We start from the raw sequence: 11,311 nt of genomic DNA, 5'->3' as shown, positions 1-11,311 counted from the left end.
GAAAGGAAAGGAAAGGAAAGGAAAGGAAAGGAAAGGAAAGGAAAGGAAAGGAAAGGAAAGGAAAGGAAAGGAAAGGAAAGGAAAGGAAAGGAAAGGAAAGGAAAGGAAAGGAAAGGAAAGGAAAGGAAAGGAAAGGAAAGGAAAGGAAAGGAAAGGAAAGGAAAGGAAAGGAAAGGAAAGGAAAGGAAAGGAAAGGAAAGAGGAAAATAACATATTAAAAAACAAACTAGGCCAAATGATAAAAGAGTCCCAAAAAGCCAATGAGGAAAAGAATGGCTTAAGAAAGCAGAATTGGCCAAATGGAAAAAAAGAGTCACACAAATTCACTGAAGAAAAAGCTCTTTGGAGGTGGAGCCAAGATGGCAGAGTAGAAGCACAAATGGCGTGAGCTCCCACTCCAATCACTTAGAATACATGTAAAAAAAATTACTCTAAAGGAATTTTAGAGCTACAGAACCAGCAAAGTGACAGAGAGAAACAAACTTGCTGAAGGCAGCCCAGCAGGCTAACAGGAAGGATCTAATGCACTGAGCTAGGAGCTGAGCACAGTCCCCCATGAGCCTTGTGAGCCAGCACCTGACCAGCAGTGGCCAGAGCAGACTTCAGGAGAGTGAATCAACTGCAGTTGTGGTGGATTCCAGTGAAGAAGCTGCTAAATCTTACGTTGTCCTGATTTTGGCTCCATGGTACTGGGATTGTTTCTTTTTGGATGCTTGACATATTCTCCCCCAACCTAGGAGCTGTGGAATTTGACTCTAAGTTTTATGGAAGTTTTCATTTTATCTTTTTCAGGAAGTTGATCTTTTAGCCTTATACAATATTCTAGTTGATTTTAATAGCACATTGCCCTAACGTTTTAAGGTTTTATCTAAAAATATTTTAGGTCTCTATGTGATTAAGCACTATTACTATTGGCTGGAAACAATAGCTACTGTTTCTCCTACTGTTCAGCTCCTAGAATGCTTTAGCCTATACTTTATCCCTAAGTTGTAGGGATCAATTGTAGGACTCATATGTCCCAATACAAAACAGGAGAACTTTTTTCCCTCCTAACTTAACAGAGTCTTGGAATAAGATGGGACCTGAAAGATCATCAAGCCCCATTTACATTTGAAAACAAAAAAAGAAAGCAACATTTAATGAATCTTAACATCATGAAAAAGTGGTTATCATGCTTTTGGTTGATGACCTCCAGGGAGAGGGGAACCAAATATCTATACAAACTTTGTTTTAAATTTTTGGATAGCTATATATTTATAATATATTTTTTCTCTATGTAGCACTTCACCTGGGATATTCCTTAAATTGTACCCACAGTTTATGTCACTAGGGAACTGGTTACCTTGAGTTCAAGTTGTTTTGTGTGTCTGTAGTCCCTGAACTATAGTTTATCATTGTTCACTGATGCATTTGTTTTTAGTGTTCAGTTGATACAATCTTCTCAGAACAAAACATTCAATGAGATAGTTTGTTTGAAAAAATAGTTTAAAAATAAACCCAATAAACCTGAGCCACAATCTCTCACAACTATACAAGGAATTAGTGTAAAGAGGGAGAACACACACACACACACACACACATACACACACACAAAACACATTAGTACAGAGGAACCTAGGGAACATACATAATAAAGGCATATCATATCTCTGAAAACACAGGGCTCCCACATTCATTCTGTTCTTCAGATATCCTTGTGATATTCCACTTAGAAGCAACATTTCTGTTGAACTTCCTGGCCCTATTTCATTACAGCTCAACTCCTAATTTCCAACAGTGATTCTCTTTGTGACTCAGAGTTGCCACTCCTCAAGGCTGTTTCCTAACCCAACTCTCGTTCTCCTTGTAGAATGTGTCAAATATTTTAAAAGGCCACAAGTGGTACCACCAATATTTGGATATTCAATGACTAGCTGCTCCTTAATTACATCCATTTTGATAAAATGAATTCTTCACACCGTAAATTGGTAAGAAAATGTGGATGCATTTTTTGGAATTAATTTAGTACCTTAGTATAGTTAGCCCTGCATCTTCTGTCATTTCATCAACTTGGCTGGGGCCAGGGGGGGAGGAGGATAAACTTCCCCTTCACCATTATTGCAGTTTTAGCAAGGCAAAATGTATTTCTTTGCAACTTCCATCCATTACTCAACCTTCTGCTTTCCCTGACCATGTAGAACAAATTGAATACCTCTTTCAAGTCAAATCCCTTTGAATAAGTAAAGATACCAATCATTTACCATCCCCCTAAAATCCTCTGAACCCTCCTATTTTCTTCATCTGGTTCTCATATAGAATTACCTAAACACTCTTTACCACCCTTGTGGGTCTCATCTGGGTGATCTCAAGTTCATCAATAGCCTTCTTATGTGGTGATATCATGACAACTTAAGACTCTAGATTTGATCTCAGTAACAATGAAGAAAATGCTACTTTAAATTACCTTAGTTCTTGATATTCTGCTTTGTAATACAATCTGAGTTTGCCTTGGCTTTCTTGGCTGTCAAATAATACGTTCCACTCATATTGAGATTATAGTCTACTAAAACTCCAGTTCATTTGTTCATAGGAACTGATATTTAACCAGGTCTCACTTACATGGTGTTGAATTTTTTTTTGAGTCCCTGTAATACTTTACACTTAACCCAATTAAATTTTGATTTATTAGATTAGGTCCAATTTTCTAACATATAAAATTTGGTCACCCTGTATGTTAACCATCCGCTGCTAGTATTGTGACAGACTTTAAAATTTATTCCTAAAAATGATATATTACATCTTGAGGCAGCAGAATCTTCCCTGAAGCACCCAAACAATGTTCACACACATTGTACATTAATGGAAAACATTATTAAAATTATTATTTATAGAAAAGAAAGAAGTATATTTGATTTATAGCATGGTATTAACATTGACCCCTGCATTTGACCAATCTTGTTGCCTCTTATCATTTATTTACATTGATGATATAACATACATATTTCTCTAAATATTTCATATTCATCATTTCTTATAGTTCAGTATTTTCTGTGATATTCATATATCATGTTTTGTTCAGCTACTTCCTAATCATTGAGTAAATATTTTGTCAGCAGCTTTTTGTTATGACAAATCATGCTGTTATGAATGTTTTTGTGCATATGGGTCTTTCCTTTTTTTTATTTTAATTTTTTTTTTTTTTTGCTTTTTGTAGGGCAATTGGGGTTAAGTGACTTGCCCATGGATAATGTCTAATTTTTGTGTTAAGTGTCTGAGGCCAGATTTAAACTCAGGTCCTCATGACTCCAGGGCCAGTGCTCTATACATTGTGCCACCTAGTCACCCCATATGTGTCTTTTCTTGCTACCAAATGCCTCCTAATGTTATAACTAGATCAAAGAGTAGGACAGTATAGTGAAGAACAGTATAGTGAATTTTCTTAAATAATTTAAAATTACTTTCCTAGATGGTAGAATCAGTTCATAATTTTGCCAGCTGTGAATTAATCAGTCATCTACAGCTTTGAAGAGCATGCTTTCATCTATACCTTAATTGACATTACTAATGAGAATTTTAAACAACAGAGATTCCTGAGGCACTTCACTGAAGACCTTTCCTGTTGACCTTCTAAGTGGTCTGCGGAGGGAAAATTGTTTCACTCCATCTTTTTGTGAGTTCTACTGCTCTAGAATTTGTTTAGTATCATTATTTAAAGGTACCTTCAGTGGTTTGAGGGAGAGCTCAGGCAAGTCCCTACCTTCACTCTACAATATTGGCTCCACCACTGTTTTTTTTATGCTTTATTAACTTCTGATTTACATCATTCATTTCCTCCATATTTTGAGTTACAAATTTTCTCCCTGTTTTTCCCCTGCCCACCGCCCCAAAATAGCAGTCCCACAGGATATCCCCTCCTCCAATCATTTCTCTCCCATATTTTCTCGCATACCCCCCTTAGATTTTTCAGTGGATCTCTATGCCCTAGTGCCTGTATATATTATTTCCCAATTACATGTAAAATAGTATTAATAATAGGATATATATATATATAGGAATATTTTATTTTAAAACTTTGAATTCCAGATTCATTCTCTTCCTCCCTTGTCACCCACCCTTACTGGGAAGATAAGCAGTTCAGTATAGGTTTTACATGTGTGGCTACTGCAAAACAATAACATAGTAGATATATTGTAAAAGACTGACTGTATTTCCCTCCCTCCTATCCCACCTCCCACTTGTTCTATTCTCTACTTTGAGTCTGTCCCTTTTCAAAAGTGGGTGTTTCCAACTTCTCTCCCCCATCATAGTCCCTCTCATCCCCTCCCCCCTACTCCCCTGGAGGGTGAGATACCCTATTTAGTGTGTATTTCTTTCCCTTCTGAAGCCAAATTCAATGGGAATACAGTTGAACCATTCCCTTTTGCCTTCCTATTCTTATTCTCCATTGTAACCATTATCCCTTGCCTCTTCTATATGAGATAGTTTACCCCATTCTGTGTCTCCCCATCTATTCATATTATATTCCTCTCACTCCTTAATTTCACCTTTTAAGTATCATCCCTTCCTGTTAAATTGGTCCTGTGCCCTCCATCTATGTATACCTGTAAACATATATACACTCATTCACATATGTATTCATATGCCCATATACCCTCATATATATATATATATATGTATATATATATATTCCCTTCAACTACTGAGAAAAGTTTTATAAGTTACAATTATTGTTTTTGCATGTAGGAATGTTAATAGTTCAACTTTGATAAGTTACTTATAATTTCTTTTCCCTGTTTACCTTCTCATGCTTCTCTTGCTTCTTGTATCTGAATGTCAAATTTTCTATTCAACTCTGTATTTTTCAGCAAGAATGTTTAAAAGTCCTCTATTCCAGTGAATGACCATATTTTCCCCTGAAACATGATACTCCTTTATGCTTGGTAGGTGGCTCTTGGTTTTAATCCCACCTACTTTGACCTCCAGAATATCATATTCCAAGCGCTTCGATCCCTCAGTGTAGAAGCTGCTAGAACCTGGGTTATCCTGATTGTGTTTCCACAATATTCAAATTGTTTCTTCCTAGCTGCTTGTAATATTCTCTCCTTAAACTGGGAGTTCCAGAACCTAGCTATAATATTCCTAGGAGTTTTCTTTTTGGGATCATTTTCAGGAGGTGATCAGTGGATTCTCTCAACCTCTATTTTGCCCTCTGGTTCTAAAACATCAGGGCAGTTTTCTTTGAGAACTTCTTGGAGGATGATTTCTAGGTTCTTTGATCATGGTTTTCAGGAATTCCAAAAATTTTTGAATTATCTCTCCTGGATCTATTTTCCAAGTCAGTGGTTTTTTTTTCCCATGAGATATTTCACATTGCATTCCATTCTTTCATTTGTTTGGATCTGTTTAGCAGCATCTTGATTTCTCATAAAGTCATTAGCTTCCATTTGCTCCCATCTAATTCTGAAGCAATGATTCTCCTCAGTGAGCTTTTGAGATTCTTTTTCCATCTGGCAAATTCGGCTTATTAAGGCATCCTTCTCCTCACTGCCTTTTTGAGCCTCTTTTGCTCAGTCAGGCTGTTGACTCTCATTTCGTAATTTTCTTGCATTGTTCTCATTTCTCTTGCCAATTTTTCCTGCATTTCTCTTATCTGCTTCTTAAGGTCCTCTATGGTCTGTAACCAGCTTGTATTTTCCTTTGAAGCTTTTGGTGCAGGAGTTCTGACTTCACTGTCTTCCTCCTGTTCCATGCTTTGCTCCTTTTTTGTCCCCAAAGTTGTAGTCTAATGTTGGAATCTTCTGTCTGCTTTGTTTCCTTTGCCTGGCCATGTCGTCCCTCAGTCACTTGACCCCTGGGCTTTTTCCCACAGTAGGACTCTCCCACCTTATAGGGGATTTTTCTTCCCAAACGCTGAGGTTTTCTCAGCTGCTGGAGGTATTAGATGGGTGCCCTCTCTGAGATCTCCACATGCTCTGGCAAGCTGGACACACACCCCAGGACCTCCACCCTAGACTGCAATCCAGATCCAAGCAGGTTAAAGCAAGAACGATTACCCCTCAGACTGGTGCTTGGTCCGCCTACACTCTGCAGGCCAGGAGCTGAAGCCGACACATGGCGCTGGCTGGTTGTGCTGGCCTCTCAGCAGCTTCTCGGCCAGGGGCAAAAGCCATGCACTCCCTCTTCCTGGGTCCCAAAGTCCAAACTGCACTGACCTCTCACATTGTCCTTCATATCTATGTGTTGATAAATCTGGAAACAGCCACAGCTGCTGCTGATCTGGAGGCCCTCCAGCAGTGGCTGGTCAGGCCCGCCCCGGGGCCAAAGCCTTGGTTGGGACTGGGCTAGGCTCCCAGAGCGCTGAGCTTAGTTCCTCTGTGTCATTTTGTGGGTTCTGCAGCTCCAAAGTTTGTTTAGAGTCCCCTTTTTACATGGATTGGGGAAGGTGGAAGCCTGAGCAGCTGGTAGGTCCTGCTTCTACTCCTTCGTCTTGACTCTGCCCCCCCCCAACTCTAGTTTTTATTGATTTTCTCTGAATCACTCTGCTTTGCATCTTTAAAATTACTATTTGAAGGGATGATTTGTATTTTTTTTAGTCAGCCTTTTATCTAGAATGCTCTTGTGAAAGCAGAACAGGTAACTATGTAATAAACCTTTCTTGTTACTGCTGAATTTGTGTAGCAATTTTAAGGTCGAGCATCTTAGTTTTGTTGTTTGTGCTATTCATTCTTTTCAGTCATGGTCAACTCTTCCAGACTGCATTTTAGGGTTTTCCAGACAGTGATACAGGAGTAGATCGCCATTTCTTTCCCCAGCCCATTTTACAGATGAGAAAACTGAGTCAAACAGGGAAAAATGACTTGCCCAGGGTCACATAAGTGGTGTCTGAAGCTGAATTTGAATAATACAATGACTTTTTCTACTGGTATTGTATTGCTTCTAGGAAGTACATTAAAACTTTTAAAGTACATTTGGAGCTGAAATGTATACATGTAAAATTATGAAAACAAGTCATCTACTTATCACAATCAGAAGGCTATGCTATATAGTATTTTTAAAATTCTTTAGGAATTTGCATTTCTTCCGGCAGCACTGACCATCTTTCATGTAAAGACAAGTATTATATGCTCCTCATGAGTTGTGTGAAATGACTGTATCATTCCTCCGACTCTCAGTATAATTTCAAATTTTAAGCAATGTAGCCTCCACTAATGACCTCTGTAGATGCTTCATCATGACATGAAAGTGAGTCTGGCATTTCCAAAGTTGTGCTACTACAGCACTAACTCTGATAAGTCGTACCAAACTAAAACAGTTTTACATATGGGAACAGTGTTAAATTATGTATCTAAAAAGCATCAAGGTAGTTCAATTCGGATCGGTTTATCACCAGCAGGTTGTCCCACACTTAGTATTTTTGGCCCAACATTTCTGTGTTCATATCATTAGGGAGAACACCCAAATCAGTGAATTAATAGTAATCAACATATCTGGTGGTCATAGGTCAGTTAGGAGGTATAGTAGATAGGATGCTGGGTCTGGAGTCAGGAAGCCCTGAATTAAAATCTGCCTCAGCACTTACTAGCTGGTTGACCCCAGGCAAGTCACTTAACCATTTTTTCTTGGTTTCCTTATCTGTAAAATGAGCTGGAGAAGAAATGGCAAACCACCCTTATACCTTTTCCAATAAAATCCCAAAAGAGGTCATGAAGATTTGGCCACAACTGGAAATGATTAAACAATGCCAACCACCACATTTATCTATCAAAAGCCCCTTCAATGTCCAATTGTACTAACTCATAACAGAAAAAGCATCCCCTTTTAAAATGTATGCTGGAAGTTATTTTTCAACCTTTCCTTATTCTCTAGTGAGGATGGACATATTATATTCTAAAAGAACTCATTCCTTGTTTGAATTATCTTAATTTGAAGTTGCACATATACCAACCATCCTGCTCTGGTAGGCTTTCATTTGTGCTATTTATCTTTCTACTTTCTGTGATAATGGATAGCCAAGATTGGGTATGGCTCAGTGGGATGTTATTGTGATCCCTAGGATAGATAGGTCAGAGCCACCAAACGGCACTGTAGACATGGTCCTTACTGATTTATTTTTAATCATTAAAATGTGTTTTGTTGTATTTTATAAACCACAAGTGCTTTATTTTACTTGATTTCTCCAGGCTGAATTAGTGGATTCCCCTACCTTAGGTAAGATCTACAATAAGTTGCAGGATAAAGAGCCCTGAATTTCATGCCAGATGACCTGAGTTTGAGTCTCAGTGCAGCTAGTCATGGCCTGCATGGTCCAAGGCCAGTCAGTTTCCCCAATTCATCCTAGATTTTCTGCAGAAGAGGATGTCAAACTAAATGAATTATTAGGGTTCTTAGACCTCCAAACATATAAATCACAAATGCTTGTTGAATTTAAATATAAATATTACTTATAAACTTACAAAAGAAATGGAAATTTGCAAAGGAAATTGATATAATATATAGAAGCATCATCCATTTTATATAAAATTTTGTTTTATCCAGGGTTATTCACAGGTTAGTTGTCATATAAAACTTGATGGCATTCTTTTCCTTCCATCCCCCAAATTACTTAGGTATCATATAACTACAATCAAGGCACCCGTTTTAGTTCTACAAACCAATAGATACATTGTTTAATTAATTGCATTTCCTCAATAAAGCCTGAAGTAATCAAGTTCTACCCCCCCAAAAAAATTGGAGCTGCCTTTTTAGCGAAGGTACCCCTTGGTTGATTGTTGTTCTTTTGCTCAAATAAGACCAAAACAGCATTACTACTTTTGGATCAAGGTACGGTGTGTCCCACTATGGCTGATCAGGCTAATATGAGCTTAAGGCTCCACCACAAATTGGGCACAAATATTCTATATTAATATTTGGAGTGGATTTTTTTTTCTTAAGTGGTGTAGCTCTCATTCCTTTGAAACTACTGCAATTCTCCATCGCTGATAGAACACAACACCTTTCATTATGTCCACACCATGCCGGTTTCTCCCATGTCTCATAATTGATTCCAAAGTACTTCATAATGACCTCGAAAGTAACACTTTTTCTGACTCCACTGTAAGAACTTTCTTAATGTGATTTCTCTGTAAAACGGTCCTTTAAGCAAACAGACATTTGGCATTTAAAGAACGTGGCAAGCCATTTGGAGCTGAACTCTCTGCAGTAGAGACTGATTGCTTAACCATTTAATTCAATGGAAGATTTTAGTGTCTGGACCTTATCTCACCAAGTGATCTTCAGAATGTACCAAAGACAGCTCAAATGGACATGATTCAATTTCACATAATAGTACTCATATAGTGCTCAGGTTTCACAGACAGACAACAATGAGGTCAGGACAATGTAGACCTTCAATTGGTAGTCAGTCGAGTACATCTTCTCTCCTATACTTTCTTTCAGAGCCTTGTAAACATTGAGCTGTCTCAGACAATGTTTGTGTTAACCTCATCATCTATGTCTACATCCTGCAAAGTATACTGCCAAGGGAAGTGAATTTAGTGACAGCATTTAAAATTTCTCCACTTGTTATAACTAATGGGTTCCATGTTTGAATGCTGGCAGGTGGACATGTTTCCTTTGTGCTCATTGTCAGATCAAAATTAGTTCAAGTGGCAGAGAACCAATTCCTACTCTGTTGTGTATCAGCCTCAGAGGCTGAATGCTCAATCACCTGTGAACAAAAGATCACATATCAAATCTCCCGCCACTTTAGTCTTGCCTTGTAGACTTTTTCAAGTTAAATAATTTACCATCAGTGCTGTAGCTAACCTTGATTCCATTTTCATTTTCATTGAAGACATATAACACCATCATCAAAAATATTCTGCTAAAAGTATGGGAGCAAGCACACAGTTTTGCTTCATTCTACTAGTTACTGAGAAAGTAAGAGAGAGAGAGAGAGAGATCATCCTCCTTTATTCAAAGCCCATCCAAACATGCAGCTGTGAAACTGGCGTACAAGTCAAAGGAATTTCTCCAAGAAACTAGTTTTTGCATTATAACACAAGCCCTCATGACTGACAGCATCAGGAACTTTGGTCAGAACAACAAATGTTGTGTACATGACTCTGTTCTGCTCCTGGCATTTCTCCTGGAATTGTCAAGCAGAAAATGCCATATTAGCTATTTCTCAACTATTTCTGAAGCTAGTGCAACTTATACCAACTTACACTGACTAACTTATACTAGATGACCATCTTCCAGGCAAAAGATCAGTCTATTAAGGACAAACCTGAGAACGAAGTTGTAGCAACAGCTAATAGAAAGTCCCCCCTGTGATTGTCACAAGTCAACCTATTTCTTTTTTTCTTTTTGAAGATTGACAATGGAGGCATCCTGATCTCTTGGGGCATAACCTCTTGTTGCCATATAACTTGGAAGATTCGTCACCTTTTCTATGAGCAGTGGACCCCTTGCCTTATAGATCTCAGAAGGAACAGAATTGGCCCCAGACTTTTTGCCACACAAAAAATGCCTAATGGCATTCAAAACCACTTCTTCTGTTGGAAGCTTGGCTAAAAACATATTGACATCAACTTGAGGTATATGTTCAGTGACTTCAGCATTGGTTGATGACAATCTGTTGAGAACATTATGGAAGTTTTCAACTTATATATCTAGGACCATATCCTATAACTAATCAATGTGACTCCATAAACACTAAGTTCTTGAGGTGAACCATATGTCTTTGGCCCATAAATAGTCTTCCAGACATCACAGAAGTGCTTTGGATTATTACTCCCAGTGTAAAACCGAATTTTGTCTGCTTTCTTATTAAGCAAAGAATCCTGCATTTCTCTAAGCTCTGTTGCCTTTTACTTCTAAGGGAGTTGAAAATCATCTTCTTAGAGTTGTTTAGAGATAGTTTTTCATTTAATAGTTTTTGGATTTCCCCACCATTTTCATTAAATCAATCTTGATATTTAAGAATGTTCTGACCTAGCTAAGTAAAGGTGATGCTGCACACCAAACCTTTGAAAGCTGCCCACTCTTTTTCTGCTCCACTTAATAACTCTGTTTTGGCTCAGTTTTCTCTCCAAGCAAGCAAAAAAGTGTTCACAAGTGTGTAAGTGTTCGACTCTGTTGACATTAAGTCTTTGGGGTTGCTGCTTTTGTTAAATGTGAATGCTTAGCTTAGAGAGGATAAATCTATGATCAGTAGAGCACTCAGTACCACACATTCCCTTTATTACTCTCATATAGTGTCTGTCTCTTCTTACAATGATACAATCTATTAAATGCCAGTGTTTCCTGAAAAGGTGCATCCATGACGTTTTATTGTGTTTAGGTAAACAGA

This window comes from Petaurus breviceps, unplaced genomic scaffold, assembly GCF_028583685.1.
Source record: "Petaurus breviceps papuanus isolate PSGF00001 unplaced genomic scaffold, PetGlider_PUasm1.0 183, whole genome shotgun sequence".
Taxonomy (NCBI): domain Eukaryota; kingdom Metazoa; phylum Chordata; class Mammalia; order Diprotodontia; family Petauridae; genus Petaurus; species Petaurus breviceps.
The sequence above is the reverse complement of the archived record's forward strand: the minus strand, read 5'-3'. Positions refer to the sequence as shown.